Source organism: Ornithodoros turicata, chromosome 4 (assembly GCF_037126465.1).
Source record: "Ornithodoros turicata isolate Travis chromosome 4, ASM3712646v1, whole genome shotgun sequence".
Lineage (NCBI taxonomy): Eukaryota > Metazoa > Arthropoda > Arachnida > Ixodida > Argasidae > Ornithodoros > Ornithodoros turicata.
In genome coordinates, this window is record NC_088204.1 from 31,544,587 (window position 1) to 31,565,166 (window position 20,580).

Here is a 20,580-nt window from a genome sequence, read left to right on the forward strand (position 1 = left end):
CCATTCCAAGAGACTAAAAACGAGGGACACCGAAGCCGCTCGCCACTGGGGACATTTCTTTCGGGGATATTTTTTCCTGGACCCCAAATACATACAAGGAATTTCACTTGCGCACACTGAAAAAAAAGAAAGAAAAGAGAAAGGAAAAAAAAGGAAGCGTATTTTGATGTTTGGTTCCAACTATCCATTCCACCCAACACGTAAATTTTCAGCTTAAAATATACTTTTGCATAGTCTCACTACTCGTATTGTTTACCTAAAAAAGAAAAAAAAAATAGTGCAGAAAATAACGAGCAGAATAACGACGCTAACATCCTCCATGTTTTTCCTAACCCCAATAACGTCGTTTACATAGACTGCAAGAAATGAGGAGGCCGGATCCATTGCTGACTGGCCATTTTCCTGCGGCCTCCCGCCTTTTGTGCCCCCATTTTGCTTGACCGTCTTCCCGGATTCCCTTAACCCCCATGAGTCATACTGCCTTTCTTTGACACGAGACTCTACAAAGGACACACATGTCAGTGCCAGTGGTTGGTTGGTACTTCTCCTACTGTCCTCAAGTTCTGACCTACATAAACCAAGCATCACACCGTACTGGAGTCACTTCCACACGCTTCGTGGATCCGAGGAGATGGCGGCGTCACGTTGTCTCGCAGTTTTCGGCGAAAAGAAACGAGTGATATTCGTTGGGGACAAACGGCGAAGGATCGACATCTTAGCAGCCCTTTTGGAAACGGATCTGAGCTATCTGGTGGATGACAACTTACAGCTCCAAGTAAGTCGGTTTGTTTTGATTTCACATTTCACATGTCTGTGACCAAAGCTATCTGTATTAAACCAGGTCTACGATAAGGGATTTGAAGAATATCTCGAATTTGGAGATGACAGCACAGTGACAGACAACGATAAGATAAAGCTGATTTCCAAGATAGCAGCCTCGCCATCACGCGATGGTCCTGTTGCGGAAGGAGTTGGGGTGACCGTCAATGTCGTTGCGTAAGTCGTAACACAGCAATTCACCGTGTCTATTATGGTTAGGACGATAATTGCAATTCGGGGCAGCAGTGTTTGAACTGGAGATGTTCTTATATAATTTGTTTCGCGCACTCGTTTTTTTCGTTCTATTTACGTCAACCGTTTGTGCGTCAGACCCCCCTCCCTCGTCTGCAAGTCGCTATACGTTTTCTATATTGTCACGTCGTCATGTGTTTTTTTTATTTGTCAGGTTTATCAAATCGGCAGGCCGCAACGGCCCAAGCAACACTTTAGCGATTTTGTCCTATATATTTAGCGACGTTTTGCTTTGTAATATAACAGTTTGATATTTATTTTTCTGTTATCTGGTCCACTGCCCATTTCCACTTTTATAGGAGTTCGTGCTTATGAAGCAGCCGTATTAAATATTTCCGATTACAAAACGTGACTGAATTTACCCGTGTCAGAGCACGTCAAATCTTCGAGAACCCACTCGCCGGCCACGGTCAATGGGCGCGCTACATTTTCGGATAGCGGAGGAATACACGTGTGCATGCAGTGTGTATACAGGTATACACGTGTGTGCAAAACCATAAACCATTCAAGATAGGGCATGCCGCCATCTTGGCCCTGGGAACGAGGCCAACCGGAAGTTGCGCGTGCGCCAGTAATGAATTACGCTGTTGTTTGTACATTTCTACTTGAGGTTAGGTTAGTGAGACTAGCGAAGCCGTTAGTTAGGTCGGTGCGCAATGGCAGAAGCCCTGCGGCAGGCGAAACAACCGTGCTGCACTTCCGTCTAAGCCTCGTTCGCAGGGTTAGATATGAGCGTGCCCTATCTTGAAAATGTGTTTTACCCGCGTAGTGCGGGTGGTACGTAGTTTGTTCTGTGCCACTCAATTGCGCTTCGGCCACATGCATGTTATAAACCTCAGCTACTTTTCCTTCTTTTCTACAGTGCCGACGCGGCGTGTCCTGGTGCCACGGGGGAGTATACTTTTCCCACACCACCATTGGACCTGCAGGAGCGATTGAAAAGTGTTAAGGCTAGTGCCATCCCGGATGAACTTCGAACGAAAGTCGTCAGGTGGCTCCACATGGATGTATGCCGGTACACCTTGTAAGTGCCTTTTTCTTCAAAACCGTGCGAATGCAATGACGTGCCCCAAACAGTTATGCAATGAGTGCACCCCAGACTTGTGTTAGTTTAGGTAGCTCAGGTACATCCGTCCCTTTCCCTGTCTGTGTGCGCGGATTACCAGTCATATGACTCTCATGAAACAACCTGGTTTAAATCAGCTCATCTTTTTCAAGGAAGGGAACAAGTCTATTGTCCCAATTTTACCTAAACGCTCCCCTCATAACTTGATTGAGTCCATATTGGTCAGTAAGTAATTGCCCACCAATCAGAGTTCCAACTTATTTTGCTATGTTTTGCAAGAATTTATAACTGACCTCAGGCCATCTCCAACACTAGTGCATACATGCTAGTATGGCACTAATGTAACAGTGCGCCCACTTGTTGCTCTCAGGTACCCTGGAGAGAGGAATCTGTATTATGAAGCGGCACGACTGCTGGTGTTTTTCTACCCTGTTCTTCGAGATATCAATGGACCTGGCTTTGTAAGTATTATATTCTATACTTGCTGCCCGAGTAGGCGTAGCATGAACTAAGCTACGTCGAATCTCAATGTGTCAACTGGACGAAATACTATGGGCGTCAAGATGGAAGCTGGCAATATTTTGAATGGGAGTCTGTTCTTACACTTCAGAAATCTGTTTCCTGTTCAAAGCATCGGTAGCTTTCATTCTGGGGTTCCTTACTTTTAAGCGTGAGTGCTAATTTGCCTTGGTGCCAGTGTACTGAAGGACTACTTATATGTACTTGTTCATTTTCAGAACTCATGGTGGCGGCAGAACAAAGAACCAGCGGAAGTCTTTAAATGAAGTCCAAATCGTGCAGGCCCAGCGTGAAAAGTTTGGGAAGAGAAAGCGACAAGAAGAGACGCAGGGCTGCTCAGCTCCCAGAAGCTGTCTCCGAAAAACGGTAGCCTTCAATTGTCCACCTGTTCCGATATACATTATCTAATGAGACATAGGCTTGTATGCTTTACAGCGTAGTGCAGATGCCAACTGTTTATTCAGCTTTGCACAGTGGATAGCATTCCCCAAGGTACCATTGGTGTCGAATGGTGAAATTGATTTCTGGTTTTGCAGGTGACTTTACAATGCCAATCTGAGGATGCTGAAATAATAAATGCTCATCAGCTATTCATGATCAAGGAGATGCGGAAAAGCCCTGGAGAGAGGAACATGAGCCGTATCTCGGATGCCATGGCAAGGACTCACACCACGAGAAGAAGCCTGGTTGAGCAAAAGGATGGAGGCAACAATGCATCGCAGTGCCTCTCAGTGGCCGAGATACTTTCTGAGTACCCAGCTCTCATGTTAGAAACTGAGGTGAGCTGAATGTGGATCTTCCTGTTTCGAGGGTATCTACCTTTTCATCACACAGACACAAGTAATACACAGCGAGAAGTTGTTGGTGCAGCCGTGCCTATATAGAGTAGGACGTCTCAGAGACCTGATGACCAAATGCAAGACTCTTTGCTCACACAATTAGTTTGTTTTTGTTGTAAAACACAAGTTGATGGAATACCGGTGTGACAATTTTCATTGGTTGAAGCGGCAACCTGCCAGTGAACAGGTGCATATACTGAAAAGTGGGTGGAATGTTATTGGTCCCACTGGTTTATCATTCAATATCCTGTTTGCTGTTAGTGTGAGGAATATACCTGTCCAGTGTCCTGTGGCTTTTTATTATTTGTTGATTCTTATTATATTGACTCTTATTATTTTATTAAGTAAAGCTCCCTCCCATAATCCTTTTGATTATGTATTTTTTAAACTGATTAACTGGTCTTGTCCATCTGTATTCATGTGTTAACTATCAGATCAAACTTGCTACAGTGAGTTGGCTTGTACTCTACTTCTTGGTTTGATTTTAACCTTCCCAACTTCGTGCTGATGTGCTGATAAATTTGCCTGCTTATTGCAGATCCACAATGAGTTTTTCCGCCTCACAAGCTGCAGGGCTGACAGTGCAATAGGGAGCTTCATTCAAGAGTACGCAAAAGCCATCATTTCTGCTGCAGAGAAAAGGAAGCGGATGCAGAAGCACCTACAACATTTTCCAGCCCCATGCCCAGAGAGTGGAGATGACAAGGGTGAGTGCTTCTGACTTTGTATACAATAAGAAGTAAGATACAGCAAATTTACTGTGACTAATTGATTGCTGAACTTTTCCTCCAGCCTACACAGCTGCCATGGTGTGGACGGTACTACCAGTGCTGCTGAGGGATGTGCCAGGGGATATCATCCATACTGTAAGTACTCTTTCAGTCTTTTCGTATTGGAGACTTCCAAAGTCATGCAGGCTGAATATATATGAATGTAGAATATTTGTTTCCATATGTACCTCCTAATAAGATAATACAGGTTGGTCCATATTTTTCAACTTTAATTTATTGTGTTGTGTGCAGGAACCACTCCCTTCTCACCCGGCACACCCATGCATTGAAGTTTGTGGGCCACTATGGTCTCCGTCTTCCTTGACAGTGAGGCTTGAGAGTTTTGCAGTGGATGTTGTAGACCTCAGCACAGCAATGGCCGTGGTGCTATCACTGTATTGGGTCTACAATATCCACTACACCAAGCGGTCCAAAAAGGTGTTTCAAATGCTTGAAACTGTTGTTGGGCTGCGAAGTCTTGACCAAGAATCTGTACTTGTTACAAAGTTGCAAAACGAAATTGGTTTTGCTACAAGTGCATGTAAATAATTATCATTTTTGAAGTTCTGTAAATAAACATTGTGTTTGTGCTAACAGTTTGTACCTGTCAATTTGACCAACGAGCAGTGACGAGTTAGGAGCCACTAGTTGCAGTGACAGCAAGCAACTGCAAAGTCTCTAATTTCTCTAAGTAATGCTGACCTGAGGGGCAGTTATGATAGCTCATGGAGGCATGAGTGGCTCCTTATTGAAAGCACAGGTGGTGTATAAATGGCCCCATGGCAACTTCCACTCAGGGTATTGATATTAAATCTTTTGTGGGAACAATGGTGACTCCTATGCAGAAAAAGTAAGAGGAGTCTTTGTGGCTCCATGGACAGGCATGGCAGGCACTCCTATTAAGAGTGTGACCTTCACCTCCCATCTCCTCACCCCTTGGAGCAAGGGTGACTCCAGTGTAGAAAGACCTTTAAGTATTATTTGATCTCCACAAGGGGACATAGCGATCACTCCCATTAAGAGTGTGACATGCAGCCCCTGCTGGGAACAAGAGTGACTCCAGTGTAGAAACAAACAACCAAAGGTGTTACCTTAACTTCACGAGGAGGCACTGTGGTCACTCCTGTAAGCGGGGTTTGTACAACCCTACAATGTGGAGTTTCATTCACTCCACTGGGAGGAGTGTATTCTATGCCTTACAGGGCATTGCAGGAATGCCTTTATAAAACTGGAAACAGGCATAAACAACACTCCATGCAAGAGAGTTGGCATGACACCCATGAGTGGTGTCAGTATAGCTCATCTAAATGGTATCGTCATCACTCCCATAACATGGAGTAAAGTTTCACTCCCTATTAGGGGGAGTAAAATTTACTCTTAAAGGGAGTGTCCTACGGGACAAGCCACTTACTCCCCTAAAGGAGTTGTTGCCATACCTTTTTTTTTCGCAGTGTACGCAACACTACCTCAAACTGGACCATGACCCTACAAAGGAGTACACGACGCTAATAGCCCATAACATACAGAACCTCCACGAACGAAAGCTCATCACACGTGATGACCTCAAATATCTCACCCCATCAAACACAGGCGCAGGTCGTTTCTATTTACTGCCCAAAATCCACAAGGTACACGCCAACGAGCTCTATACGGCTGACATCCCCGGCAGGCCAATTGTATCTAACAACAACACACCAACAGGAAGACTCTCGAAATTCCTGGACCACTATTTAAACCATATTCCGACAACACTACCATCGCATGTACAAGACACACCCCACCTCCTCAGAATAATCAGAGATATAAACAACACTCGTATATTTGGTAGGGACACAATACTAGCCACGCTGGATGTGACATCACTGTATACTAATATCCCACACAACGACGGAATCACAGCCCTCTGCAATACCCTTTCTACAACAAACACCAGAAAAGACACGGAAACCATACTCGCTCTAATGGACTTAGTCCTTAAGCTGAACTACTTCGAGTTCAATGGCGAATACTACCTACAAGTACACGGTACAAGTATGGGCACACCTGTTGCACCCACATACGCAAATATCTTCATGGGGTTCTTAGAAAACAAAGTTCTCAGCGCCCTCTCATTGGAACCCACTGTGTACCTTCGATACATCGATGATATACTGATAATATGGAAACACGGTGAACATGAATTTCAAAAGTTCGTAGATCTACTGAACACCGCGCATAGCAACATAAAGTCACACACAACACAACAGTCAACTCACTTCATTAACTTCCTCGACACCACAATATCACTGGACAACGGCAACCTCACCACAACACTATACAAAAAGCCAACTGACAAACAACAATACCTTCACTTCAAGAGTCACCACCCGCGTCACTGTAATGTTGGAATTCCTAATGGGCAGAGTGTAAGACTACGCAGAATTTGTTCAAACGACACAGATTACGCTGAGAAGCTTGACGAACTCTGCAGTACACTTGCCCAAAGGGACTATCCAGACTCCCTCCTAACCGAATTCCGTCGCAAGGCACTCACACTCGATCGAAACCAGGTTCTGGAAAACCGAAAAAATCTATTCTAACGCACTTCCAAACATCAAAGCCATTCTACAGAAGCACGAGCCCCTCCTCCAAAGCAGTGACCGACTTAGCAATATATTCACCCATTCCATACAGGTGACATACCGACGCGCAAAAAACCTAGCAGACTCCTTGGTCAATGCCAAAATCAGCGAAACGAGTGCCCCGTACACGGGAACACGACCCTGCAACCTCCCGCGCTGCAAAACATGCAAGCACGTTCAACACGCTAACTCCATCAAAAGCACTGCGAGCAATTACACCCACGCCGTTAACCACGCATTCACATGCACAAGCTCCAATGTCATATACTGCATTGAATGCGGCGACTGCTCTATGCAGTACATTGGTGAAACCGGCCAACAAATGAACAACCGCCTTACCGGACACAGAACCGACACGTCCAACAAACTCCCCAAAGCAGTCGCCGAACATTTTAACGTTCCTGGTCACAATTTTGACAACATTAAACTATATATTTTAGAAACCGGGTTTAGATCCACACGTGACAGACGTGATAGGGAGTCGTATCTCATATACAGGTTCAACGCTCTTCACCCGTCCGGTATCAACAAATCACAAGGCACCCTGGAAACACTTCACAAATAAAATATGCTTTTCCCTTCTATCTCCATTATCAACAGTTATGTTCTGCATGGCCACTGCCTTCTGCTTTCTTTATTGCATGCCACAACTTTGTATTACAAATATTGAAAAAAAGAAGAAAAAAAACATTGCTCGTTCTGGAATTTTTCCCCACGTAACCACTAACCTCCTTTTCTTTCGCTATGATTGCCAATTCTTGCCTACTGTCCCATTTCGTCCACGTGTTCGTGAACCCCCCTTTTTCTGTAACCGGTCAGGAGCCTAGATGACTTCGTTCACACAATCCCCTGCACACTCTAACAAAGCGGCCATTCACTCCGGCCGTAAAAACCCGTACGGACCCTTTCTTCCCTCCGGGCTGTTGACACACAATTCCCATGAACCTTTAAACACGTCACACCTAACCCTTTAAATACCATGCCAATGATGAGGACGGTGCCCAGAAGAAGAACAGTCTCTGTTCGAAATATCGGCGGCTTCTGTCCTGAGGCAACTCCCTCCCTACATCTCTACCGGTTCGCTGGATTTCTCCCCAGCTACACACAAAGAGAGGTTAGGTATTACAATAGATGTTACACCTTTTTTGGGTTATATTTATTTATTCATGAATACACCTCAAAGACCCTTGCAGGCATTACATGAGGGGGGACAACAACATGGGTCACTTAACAAATACAGAAGTTACAAGGAACATGCATATTTGAAAGACAGACTCTGCTTTTCATTGGTTCATCAGTCTTGCTCAAGAAATTGTAGCAACGGTACACAATGTCAGGAAAGGAGTGCTCATCTATCATTCCGCAAGACTCATTAAAAAGGACTGTTTCAACACAACATGGTAGACAACGAGATTTGGTCGAGGCAGACCACACTTAGGGACGACACAAACATGTAAGCCTCATACGCCCGGAATCATCGAAATGCAACAACTCAGGGAAAAGAGGCGCTGACGCCAGGAATCGAACCTGGGTCTTCTGATTTCCGGTCAGATATGCTACCACTACACCACACCAGCACGCCGTTTCCCATGAGCCATTGAGTGCCGCAAGGTTGGTTGTCCCCCCCCCCCCCCCCCTACTTGCGGCACTCAATGGCTCATGGGAAACGGCGTGCTGGTGTGGTGTAGTGGTAGCATATCTGACCGGAAATCAGAAGACCCAGGTTCGATTCCTGGCGTCAGCGCCTCTTTTCCCTGAGTTGTTGCATTTCGACACAACATATTGAACTGATGAACCATGCATCATCCTGAGAGCTATAAGTAATCCTAAATGCAGATGCTGAATTAGTTTAAATGCGATAGACGAGCTGTGCGAAGAGCTGCCTCCAGTTAGGATGTTGGGTACTTGAAGCCTGTGACAGTTTCTGTGTGGAAGGCTCGCCAGATCCTGTTCACTGCACAGGCTGGGATGACCATGTTCTTGTTTTTCACAAGCTTGTGGCAAAAACACGTTGCGAACTGGCGATATGCAGTATATCCATATCATCTACGCAGATGTGCGTAAAATATAGTTTAGGCAAATAGGTAACCGGTCACAGTACAGGGTGTGTGTCGTGGCATTTCCACAGGTACTTGAAAGCAGGCGCGGATCTAGGGGATGGAGGTCCAGGGGTTTGGACCCCCTCAATTCCAGACTTGAACATAGGGTTCAATGGACCAATTCCAGCATGTACCTGGCACTTGTCCATAGCGGACCCCCCCCCCCCTCGGAAAAATGCCCCTGCTTGAAAGCGACTGTAATTTATCTGCACACGCCTTGTATATTACTATACACATGCTGTATTCTTTTAGAAACGAACATTTTTTACTTTTCAGTGAATCGAAAGTAAGAACACTCAATATCGCTAAAAGCCTACGCTAAAAACGTAAGCACAGGGCAATACACAAAAAGGTGACTAAAGACATATCACCTTTACAATTACACAGTTGCATAACACTGCTTTTCTCCAGTTCACAGTTCTGTATTGTGTCCTCTTTTATGTGGTGCGCCTTGCACTGGTGTTTTTAGCGACCTTAATGCACGACGAAACCAATTTTGAGCGCCCAAATTTTAACATCGTTCGACAGGGCCAAATGTGACTTACTTGTGAATATGCTCGCTCATACGTTCGCGCTGCCCACGGAATTCAATATATGCCATCCTCAGGACAGTCGCATTGAGGCATAGAAGTTGCAAATCTTCGTGGGTTGTAATGCACTCATATTGCTGTCATTCGGCTGCGCATTCGACTCCTTGCAGCACAAGCATTCGATCTCCTTCGGCATTATGACACACCAGCCGTACCGGCACCTTAAACAGGAAGTACGCATTAAATTTCAAGGAAAAGGACACAAAAGGACACAAAATTTCAGAGAACACGTTTACATGTTCGATCACAGTGTGCGTTAAAAAGCTCATCGCTTACCTGTCTGTCGAAGACAGGCGACTGATATCCTGTTTGCTTCATCTGTGACCGATGTTCGTACAGCTTTGACTTCGGCACGCATTTGCAGCATCGGCGACGTCTCGAAAGCGAGGCTTCCGAATTGTTCAGCACACAGAATTTCCTTCTCGATCGCAGAAAGGTCAGAAAAAAGTTACAGGCTCGAAGTCTCAGCATTCCTTGCTTCGACGTCCATATTGAAGATCGCTTTCCGGATGCCGCTGCTCTCACAAACTAACAACAGAACTTCCGGTCCGGGCGCCCAATGAAACGTGAACCTCATGTCTTCGTCACGCACACAGAAATTGGCGGATATCCACTACAAAGAGGCTAGATTTCGGCACCGATAGCGCGAGTTGAGGAGCAAAAGCCAAGCTGGTTTTCAGCTCCCCGTTTGGCAAACTTTGCCGCCGCGCACAGCCAAAATATTTCGCGTGTGGCTTGGAGGCATATTGTACCTTTGTAATAGATGCAAACGAAAGATTTGTTGAACTTCTGGTCAGAGTCCCTTTAATCTAGTATACAGGGTGTCCCAGCTAAATGCAAACAGATTTTTTAAAAATATATATGTCACTTTTTCCGAGATGGAGTCCTTTGCAATATAGCATATGCTGAAGGGCACTTCTTAAGAGGGCACCAGTAAACTCTTATGGCAATGTCCTAATTAACTTTCGATAATTAATATAAAAGCTACGAAGTTGTCCCACTGAGAACATCTGGTCCCTTCGGTCACCTGATACCGTAGCAGTTTTCAGAACAAAAATCCGTTCGATAGATCGTCCCCAAAATATTCGTGTTTTTTTTTCTTCAAAAGATTTTTTCTATATTTTGTTCACTGCGCATCTCCAGAGAGGCGTCTTTCCTTCACCCCCGATGTGAGAGGGCGAAAGAGCACACTATCGCCTCTTGCGTCCTAGCAAACGATGCGTCCTAGCAACCCAAGATAAAGGCAGTTCCGATAGCATTACCCGATCCATTTGTTTTTGTTTTGCTTCCCCAAGTTAAAGCTCATCTTCGACGCATGAGGGGGAACTGTGCTCCTTCACCCTCTCACATTGGAAGCGAAGGAAAGACGCGTCTCTGGAGATGCGCAAGGAACAAAATAAAGAAAAAATTGTGTTCCTTAACGAATCTTTTGCGGACGATCTATTGAAAGAACTTTTGTTCTGAAAACGGCTACGGTATCAGGTGACCGAAGGGACCACCTGTTCTTATTGGGACAACTTCGTAGCTTTTATTAATTTATAAAGTTAATTATTGAAAGCTAATTAGGACATTGCCTCAGGAGCTTACTGGTGCGCTCTTAAGGACTGCCCTTCAGCATATGCTATATTGCAAATGACTTCACCTCGAAAAAAGTGACATATATTTAAAGAAATCTATTCGCATTTAGCTGGGACACACTTTATGTATAATGGCATGAAAAGGATCGCTATTGCCCGTTGCTTGTTTAAGCACTAATATGTGAAATATGGAGAGCGACGTGATTTGTTTTGTGTATTATGAATTATTGTGTATCAAGTGAGTCCATACCAATCTTTCTAGTCCTGTGTGAAGTAACTGTTGAACTGCGCTCCAGGTTTTTCGCTTCACATCACCGACAAAATCGTTGCAGTAAGTTTACCCATGCTCAACAATGCATGTCTGCGTCAACTGTAGGTACGTATCGCAAGACTGATATATGCCTTGTTAATTTTCAATTATACCCATTCATTATTCATTTTGTTGCTGTTCAGTTTATCTGGCGCAAACGTCGTTCTGTTTGCATGAGTTGACAGGCTGCACGAATAAAAAGTTGTGTCTGTGTAATTCTTTGTTGAATGTGCTTACTACCTATTGTTGAAACAAGTTTTTAACTAATGTTCCGACTGTTCTGCATTTTTCAGCACGGAGTGCATGAGGCGGAGTTGTCTCCCCTGAGCCAAGGGTCTTTTTCTGGGACGAGTGGTTCATCTGGTGCAACCACAAGGACAGACCGTCGATGGAACAGAGGGACACACTCGAAATGACTCGGCTTTGCCGTGCAACTGTGTATTAAGTGACGAATTCGACGTGACCCGCTTCATTCGACCTGTTCCTAGGCCTTCTACAGTTATATGCCATAGGCGACAAGAACTTTTGCGAAAGGCATAGAAACGGCCAAGGCTCACTGAGTTACTGCACAAATGCCAAAGTTCGGTAGTGCAATAAAACTCCCTCCACTACATCTTTGTGTCTCATGTGTTCCATTAAATGCCCCGGACACCGGTCAAAGTATGTACCTCTCCTGCTAGTACCCTTCAAGTTAGTTACCTTATGTAGAGCGTACCGGATAGAGAATGCAATTGGTAAACACTGTACCTGATGCTTGGCGTACATCATACCACGTGTAACCCTCATACGCTGTACCCAATTCTTCGCGTACCTCATACCGGGTGTAACGCTTATACACCTAACCGTCTATCGGCTGTACCTTCCACACAGTGAACCTTATAATGTACCTTATAAGAGCCCCACGCCATTATGCTGGGCAGAAGAGCTTAACGGACAATATAGGGCGAGTGCAGTACAGTATAAGAGGCACATTTTTGCAAAAAATTACCTCTTAAACCAGAATTCCAAAAGGGAAGTTTATATTGTGTTTGCGACCACTGGGAAGACTACAGCCTTCTTTAGTGATAACATGTCATGGGATTATTTGGCGATGCTGGTGAGCTTTCCGGTTTTCATATTTTTCCGGACAAATGATACACGAGTATATTTGAGAGCAGATCTATTTATCCCAACACTCTGCACCCGTCTAGTTCGGGCGATCTCCATGCTGATGCAGAGGCATCTTGCTTGTTTATTACCTTTTTTTTTTATGCTTATGACCTTTGTAGTCGCTGCGCCAGAAAAATCCTAATCATCATCATCATCAACCTTTTTATGCATTCAGACGTTTTTGTTTTACGCATATTATGGCATTGCGTTTTTTCCGTCGTCCCTAGTCTTGAATATTTAGTTACGGTTCTATGCCCCAGGTCGCTTGTTTTTCAACGTTTTTTTTTTCAGTACCGGTAAGAAGTTACATTACTAGCTGATATGATCAGGGAATACACCTACCTTGTGAGCACAAACACCATATCGGCCTCTTTGCTGCCGTGGTATTCGTCAACCGCATCCTGGATTAAAGTCAATGAAGAGATGTCTGTTGCATCGAAGTTTTTATCCTGTTGTTGCTTAAGGTGATTCTTATCCTGTTCATCCGTCATCTGAAAATACATGCTGTTCTCAAACGTATCATAGATGTTCAGAGATGACAATCCGTTGACCATGAGACAACTGTCATCATGAGTGCCGATGTGCGAGGATTAGTTCTGACTAAACTACTGAGTTTAAACCCGAGATCAGTATATCCGCTTCATACAGACTAATCATACAATTCAATTTAATACAACCCCATCGAAAAAATATCTCCTGGGGTTAACCCAGAATATTCTTCTGTCTTTAAGGTTACCCAGAGACTGCTTGGGGTGAGGTAACCCCACACACTAAATTCAAAAACACATTTTCTGGGTAAAAAAATGTATTTTTAAGCAAATACACCATTTTAATTTCACAAACTTAACCAAAGGCCGCAAAACGGGTGCTAAAAAGGTGTATGACAAAATACACTCTTTATTACACGAACTGCTGTATCAAAAAGGGTGTTTTTATGCTTTTACACCTGTCTTTACACCCTTCAAGTAACACTGGTGTCGAAAAAGGTGTTTACGTTACGTACACCCTTTCTACACTGGTGTTGAAAATGGTGTTTTCATTCGTGAGAGAAAAATTACATTGGCTTGACAGCTCCGCTCATTAGGTATTCACATTATAGACGATAGCTTGAGTTGAAAACACAATATTTGACAGGGAGGGATGTCAGGAAGCTCGCTGATATCTTTGACTCGTTACAGGCGTACGTGTTAATCGCAAAGACACATTTTCGTCACCGTTACAGACGAGTGTTGCCGCACTAAGCTTAGCGAACGTACTCCAACGAACTGTATTTCAGTATATGATCAATCTAGTACGCCAATTTAGGCTACCGAGGGTGCCCGGGCTCATTACTGGCATCGTCTGAAGATGGCAGCATTGTAACGCCGCTCATTTCACGAGCACAGACGGCGTTACGATGTTGCGATCTTCACCTCTTCCCTTACGCATATCCAACTTTCATTTTATTTGATTTTTTTTTTTTTTTTTGCTCACACACAGTGTTGCTAGGACGATGAGGGTAGCCAGTGACTCGCTGCGCTCCAGTTTAGGTTCTGCGGTGGAACCACGGCTGGAACTGTGCCGTCTCTAGGGTGATTGTTGCCATACAAGCAAAAACGTCGGACTGCATGGCTCGGCATGGTGCCGCGGGAGCTTACACCCTTTTGAAAGGGTGCAAAAGTGTTTACACAAGGGTGTAAAAGTGTAAACACCCTCCTAAAAGGGTGTTTAAAGGGTGCAAAACAAGGCATTTTCAAGGAAAAGCACCCATTCAAAGGGCGTTTTACTCAGAATACACCCTCTAAAAAGGGTGTTCCAGACCATACGGTGTAAAAAGTGGTGGGAGTTATAGGACAAGCCATTTACACCCATAAGGGTGTTTTTCAGTTTACAGTGCAGGACCTTCTGGGGTTACCTAAGGAGCATCTGGGGTTCCCTCAACAGCTTCTGGGGTTGCCGCAGAAAAGCCTGGAGGTTTGCTGTGCTGCCCTAGAAATACTTATGATACTGAGGACCAGTCTGTTTTTTTTTTTAAATTCCGTCTTAGCGCCGTGAAACAACTGTGACTATGAGCGGCGTACAGACGTGGACAGATTGAGAGAGGACAGCGGAAGGAGTGGGGGACAGGGGGATTGGTATGCGTCCTGGGCCTACTTCAGGAGGAACTGTGCCGACATTCGTCTGGAATGTCTTTGGAAAACCCAGGGAAAACTTCAGACAGGACCGGTGACAGGATTCCAATCCGTGTCACCTCCCAGTCTCGGCGTGGAAAGCGATCATCCTAACCAACCATCCATCTTAAAGAAGCATGGAAAGGAGATTTGATTGGCTGAAAATCGTATTTAATTTGTCAAACTGTGTGTAAAAATCACTCTCGTAAAATATTTCAGCTGAACGATGTTTTGTTACAGCGCAATTCAATTTGTAAAATCGCCCTCGTGGCGGGGGGCTCGCGCGTTCGAGCCACAAGCCACTCCCCATTGGCTGTGACGTCAAACGTTAAAAGTGCTCTCATTCGCTACACCAAATCCGTCTGCTTCGGACATGGCATGCTCCTTGTTGACAGCTATTCACCATGTTCTCTTAGTTTAAGCATAAAACGGAGGTGCAAACGAACGAAAAGCATTACGCTCGTAATGGTAATGCGATCGTTTCTCTTATAATCATTGTGTATGCTTAATATGTACGTCTCCAACTAACGAAGACTGCCGGCGTCTCACATGAGGTGGCAGGCAATGTGGCGGTTCGCGCTCTGCGCGAAGCGATGCAACATGACGCGGCTCTCCTCGTATTTGTTCCTGGAAAACAAGACAAACAAACTGCGTTCTTCCTGCCGTTAACTTATTCAACTAGTTCAACGATCGCAACTTTCACTGGCACTGCACCTGCACGTCCCCATTCTCTTTTGGAGGAATGCTGACCTCAATCCACATGAGTTCCCGATTTCGTTGCACTGTGTATCCTTGTCGTGCAACCGAAAAGGAACGCAGAAAGTTCACTGGCGGCAGACTGATCAGACGACCATGTTTCCGACGCCATGTTTAGCAAAATGTGTTATTGATGTACTTTTCCGTAGAGGCGGAACACTAGCCCGTTTTGCGAAGCAAACAGATGTTCCTGATGCTAAAATTGCAGGCAAAATGTTATGTAACGCTATTTATGTTCGACAAATAGGATAGTGACAAATAGTGACCACACCGGCTCCCTCGATAAGCCGACCTTCCTACACCTGACACTTCATGTTGATGTGTGTGACAGTGGGTGCTTAGTTTCGCCTAAGAAAAACTGCGATACTTCGACTTTATAAAACACAACGCGAGCTCTAAATTTTAGCGCGCGCCAGGGTGTCGGCGTTGCGCTGGACAACCCTCCATCCCTCTATCGAACAGGGAGGTAACCTTCTTTGGTCTCCCATGCCATGAACAGTAGTGCTTTATTCGCTCTGCTCCCGATACCCTTTTTTGGCTTGTTGCGTTGACACTTTTCAGTTGATAGCCTGAGCTCGTCCGGTGTTGTTCTTGTGTTTTTCGCAAGTTAAACTTTACACTCTTACTTCGCGTGATTTCGAACGTTAAATATACAGGATGTTTCCTTTTACCTGAAACAAATTTTGATAAAAAGGGGAGTTTCCTTAGGGCGCTTTTACTTTTCGCATTCGATTACTCGGCGGGGCTGCTACAAGGAATCTATTTTTTTCCTCAGTTGGGGGACCAATTAACACATATTTTAATCATCTTTTTAATTATTGACTTTAGGGGACACATTGCAATTGCAATATTAAAGCCTGATCTGTTGAATTAACTCGGTCATGTGCTTCGTACATTCAGCCCGAGCAACCACCCAGTCCGTGATCCGTTCCAGAATGAGCGCGCCGTTGTAGCTCTCTCTCTTTGCCTCACACACAGATAAAGATGATGTAAAGAAAACAAAAAAAAAACGAAACCCGAAGTAGAGTTGACACCTAGTAGTTTGCAACGTGTTAGTCAACATGATCACCACATGATCCGCTCGAACCATTGATGAAGCACTAAAGTAATCTCAGCGCGTGCTATAGACACAAGTATTCCACGTCGGCCGTCCGCTGGAAACAGAAAGTGGTCACAAAAAGAGCGACGGTGACGTCGATACCTCCGCCCTCAGAAAAATGTTATACGCGATGTTGGCAAACCCTTATCGCGGTATGTTTCACAATCTTTGTTTTGTTTTTCTTTTTCCTTCCTTTCGTTCTTTCATGTGTTCGCAGTCGCTTGCCGTATCAGTCACTTCATCCTGCCGAACACAGATCTTGCCCTTCCCCGGTACGATAAGCGCTGATATGTAGTGGTGATGCGCAGAGTTCTTTTCAATCAAAAAGAAAACCAAAAGAAAACAAAGATCGTCAATCATTACGTTTGCCTGTGACGGTAAGTGAGGGCGGTTATATCGACGTCACCGTCGCTTTTTTTGCGATTACTTTGTTTCCAGCGGACGGCCGAGGTGAAATACTCAGGTCTATAGGACGCACTCAGACTACTTTACCGCTTCATCAGTGGTTCGAGCGGATCATGTGGTGACCAGGCTTTAATATTGCAATCGCAACGTGCTCCCTAAAGTCAATAATTAAAAAGTTGATGAAAGTATCTCTGTTAGTTCTCTAATTGAGCAAAAATTGGTTTCCTAGTAGCAGCCCCGTCGAGTAACCCAATGCCAAAAGTAGAACCGCCCTAAGGCAACTCTCCTTATGAAATTTTTTTGCAGATAAAAAGACACACCTGTATATTCCTCTGTGGCTGCAGCGCTGTGGTAGCTTTGTACTGGCATATTTGTATCATTCTCGTAACCCGTGTGACATTGCACTGTTTGTAAGTTGAAGCGACAACCGTAAGAAGATTCGTCAGATGTCAAAGCGTGAAGTAGTTAGCCCGAACCTGTAAAGAATAGCTGTACGCCTTCAGCATTTCAATCGTTTGACGTACGTAACATATCCGAGGGGTATGTATGGGCTGTACCACACTTTCCCATTATTCATTACAGATATTTCTGTTTGCAGGTACACCTTACGCAGCTCGGGAGATACACTCTTAAATTTAAAACACCCTTTAGGGTGTAATCTGGGTGTAACTGGGGTGTAAACTAATTTTTACTCCCATATTACACCAGCTCGAAGAAACATCCTGGGATGAGGGGTGTTAAATGGGTGTAATGATAACGTAACACCTTATTTACAACGTCCACTGAGCTCGGGTGTAAAAGAGGCGTAAAATGGGTGCAGCGGGCATAGAGCTTTTACATTAACTGTATTTCTTTTGAAAGCACAATGATATGCTTCATGTTACCTACAGATGCATATAGGGCACCTCAATAGAAATTTTGAGTCTACACTCTAAATCCTGTGACGAACATGCGCCAGTTAAAAAAGTTCCCTCAGAAAGTACAGCCGGTACACAGCCGTAACCGTCTGGAAGCAGCCGTAACAGCTATCAAATAGCAAGCTCAACGATCCCCATCGCCAGATATGTGTGCCCCGCTGAATAGTATGTGTGCCTCCTGAGCCGTATACTCGTGTACTTGTCGAATAATCCGTGTGCCGGCTATGTGTGCCTTCGCTGGAGCGTACTACGTTGTTCCGCGCCCCGCCCGTGAGGAGTGACGTGGCACCGCGTATTCTACCGCAGTGCATTCGTCGCTGCGTTCGTGCATGTTGTGTGCGCTGCAACCTCGCCTTTGAAAGGACGACAACCTTGCTTTTCAATTACAAGTTTAATGTTTGTTTAAGGTAAGTCAACCTGTCTGTGATGCAACGTACGACGCCTGCGTTTTGCTTGTGTTTAATAATCGTTCTGTTGCAGACGATGGACACATTGCAAATGGCGGCAGGAGTGGATCGGCTACGTCGGTGAAGCGACGATTTATATTACAAGCGAGGCTAATTGTATTCTTTCGTTATAGGTGAACGTGGGACTGTATCGACTGCAAGGACGTGAGTTACAAGAAGCTGTCATATTCTAGCATTAACGTTTGAACAATACCAGCGTGATGTTCACTTCGGTTTCTTTACAGGTAGTGTCCTGTCTCAACGGTCACGCATATGCCTGCAAAACTGCAACTGCTTCTCACATCGAAGAGTGGTCTGGTGCCACATGCTCGGACAATTATTCGTCGGCCATTTCGTTTGAGGAACTGTCGTGTTCGTCACTAAGGATGATCTTGGTTGAGCTTTGCAGTGCCAGCCTGGTGAATCGGAGGGGTTGTGTCCATGCAACGTGTGCTCCATATGTGTGTGCTGGGATTAGTGAACCGTGTTTCCATTCGGCCAACGATGATGTACTGGATGAAATTTAGAGGTATGTGCACGCCAAAAAAAGTTGGTGTTTCAAGTTCAATGTTCTTGGTGCATTTTTCCCCCCATTATCTTCTTCATTTTTCTTTTTTTTTTCCTTTTTGCGAAGCCTGGAGATCATTTTCTGTTAGAGAACTCGAGAGGCATAATGTGTCTCGCGTATTAATTGGTACAAGTATTCCTTCATTACGTCCGGTACACTGCGGCTCCTGGCGTCAGCAGCGATGTCGTACCAGTTGTTTCAGGGGGCACAGGACACCTACAGCTTTCGCAGGCTTCCTCTTGAAGTCATCTGGTGCACTTTTTTAGAAATGTGCCAGTTGATCAGGCTGCACCTATCCGTCAATGGGTTTAGAATGTACATTGTGCCTATTTGAGACATACTTGTCTGAAGTTTGGGTTTCTGGCTTTCACAGCATTTTGCAGCCTCTGTGAAGAGTCGTTGCAAGTAGTAAGCAGCAGGCAGGTCGGGAAAAATCTGCTGTGCCTGTTTATTACTCACTACCTGCAGGATGCCGCAGAAAGCAGCGAAACCATGAAACCCAAATGACAGACAGTATGTCGCCAGCAGTACATGTCCAGCTCAATATGACTTTTTTTCAGAGCATTCAAGAAAACCTGTGAAGCGAAAAAGCCGCTGCTCCTTGCTCGCTCTTTCGCTGCTCCGTGAGGGCACATTAAGCTTTGGCACACTTTGATATACTGGCATCAGGAGTTTTAAAGCAGTGTTGCCCAGCAGGAGTTTACATCATTCTTGTTGAATGTTTCTTTTAAGACCCCAGAACTAAGGGAGACCGAGCTTTGTTATGCAATGCACAAAGCAGGTGCTTTGTATTCTGGCAAGCAAGAGATTCATGCCATATATAGCTTCGGTGGTAATAACGGTTCTAGTATTGATATGTGGTGTTTGTCTGGTTTGCCCTCATTAGCAGTACAAAGGATTGTAACTGTGGTAGCAATTTGACCTCAAGCACTATGAAATAAAGAACCTGTATACTTAACCTACGTCTGGACTTTTCTTTTCAGGTGCATTTCCCAAATGCTGCAGTGGCTGTGCATTTGGTGCTCGTGGACATTTCTTGTGTCCACAGTAATTACCAGAGAGGCACTCCCCTGAATTATGTATGAGTAACTCAACTCCTCATTTATTGGACTGCGTACATGTGCATAGATTCACAGTTTCTGGCAGCTGGCATTTGTGAGAACTATAGCATCTATCTCTCAAGTAACACATGTATTACTTGACAGATAAACAACACCTTTTTGAAGGGTGTAATATTACCATGGGTGTTAAATTACACCCTAAAGGGAGTGAGTTATAGCAATTTTGGATTACACCCTAAAGGGTGTTTTTGAAGTAGCAAATTACACCCTTTTTTGAGGTTGTAGCCGGTGGAAAAGGGTGTAATTTACACCCTAAAGGGAGTGAGTTATCGCACTTTGGGATTACACCCAAAAGGGTGTAAAAAAATTAAGAGTGTAGAATGCAAGATGAAACGCTCAGAGATACAATGGGTATGCTATATATTTGGTGCCTGCCTCGCACGGGTATGCTGCTGTAACCGTGTTTTTACGTGATATTTCTTGCAGAGCAACGTTCTACAAAGCAACAGGCATCATCAATAATGATTCAAGCACTTGCTTCTTGGTCATGGGAATAGGCGTATCACT

General features: G+C 44.7%; 2 non-coding genes across 2 annotated transcripts; one reads left to right on the forward strand and one right to left on the reverse strand.

The window, feature by feature from the left end:
• Window positions 1-8,392: 8,392 nt before the first annotated feature.
• Trnas-gga (transfer RNA serine (anticodon GGA)) lies at window positions 8,393-8,463 on the reverse strand. Its single transcript has one exon. It is a non-coding gene; the product is annotated as a tRNA-Ser (tRNA).
• A 96-nt stretch (window positions 8,464-8,559) lies between these two features.
• Trnas-gga (transfer RNA serine (anticodon GGA)) lies at window positions 8,560-8,630 on the forward strand. The gene has a single exon. It is a non-coding gene; the product is annotated as a tRNA-Ser (tRNA).
• Window positions 8,631-20,580: the final 11,950 nt, after the last annotated feature.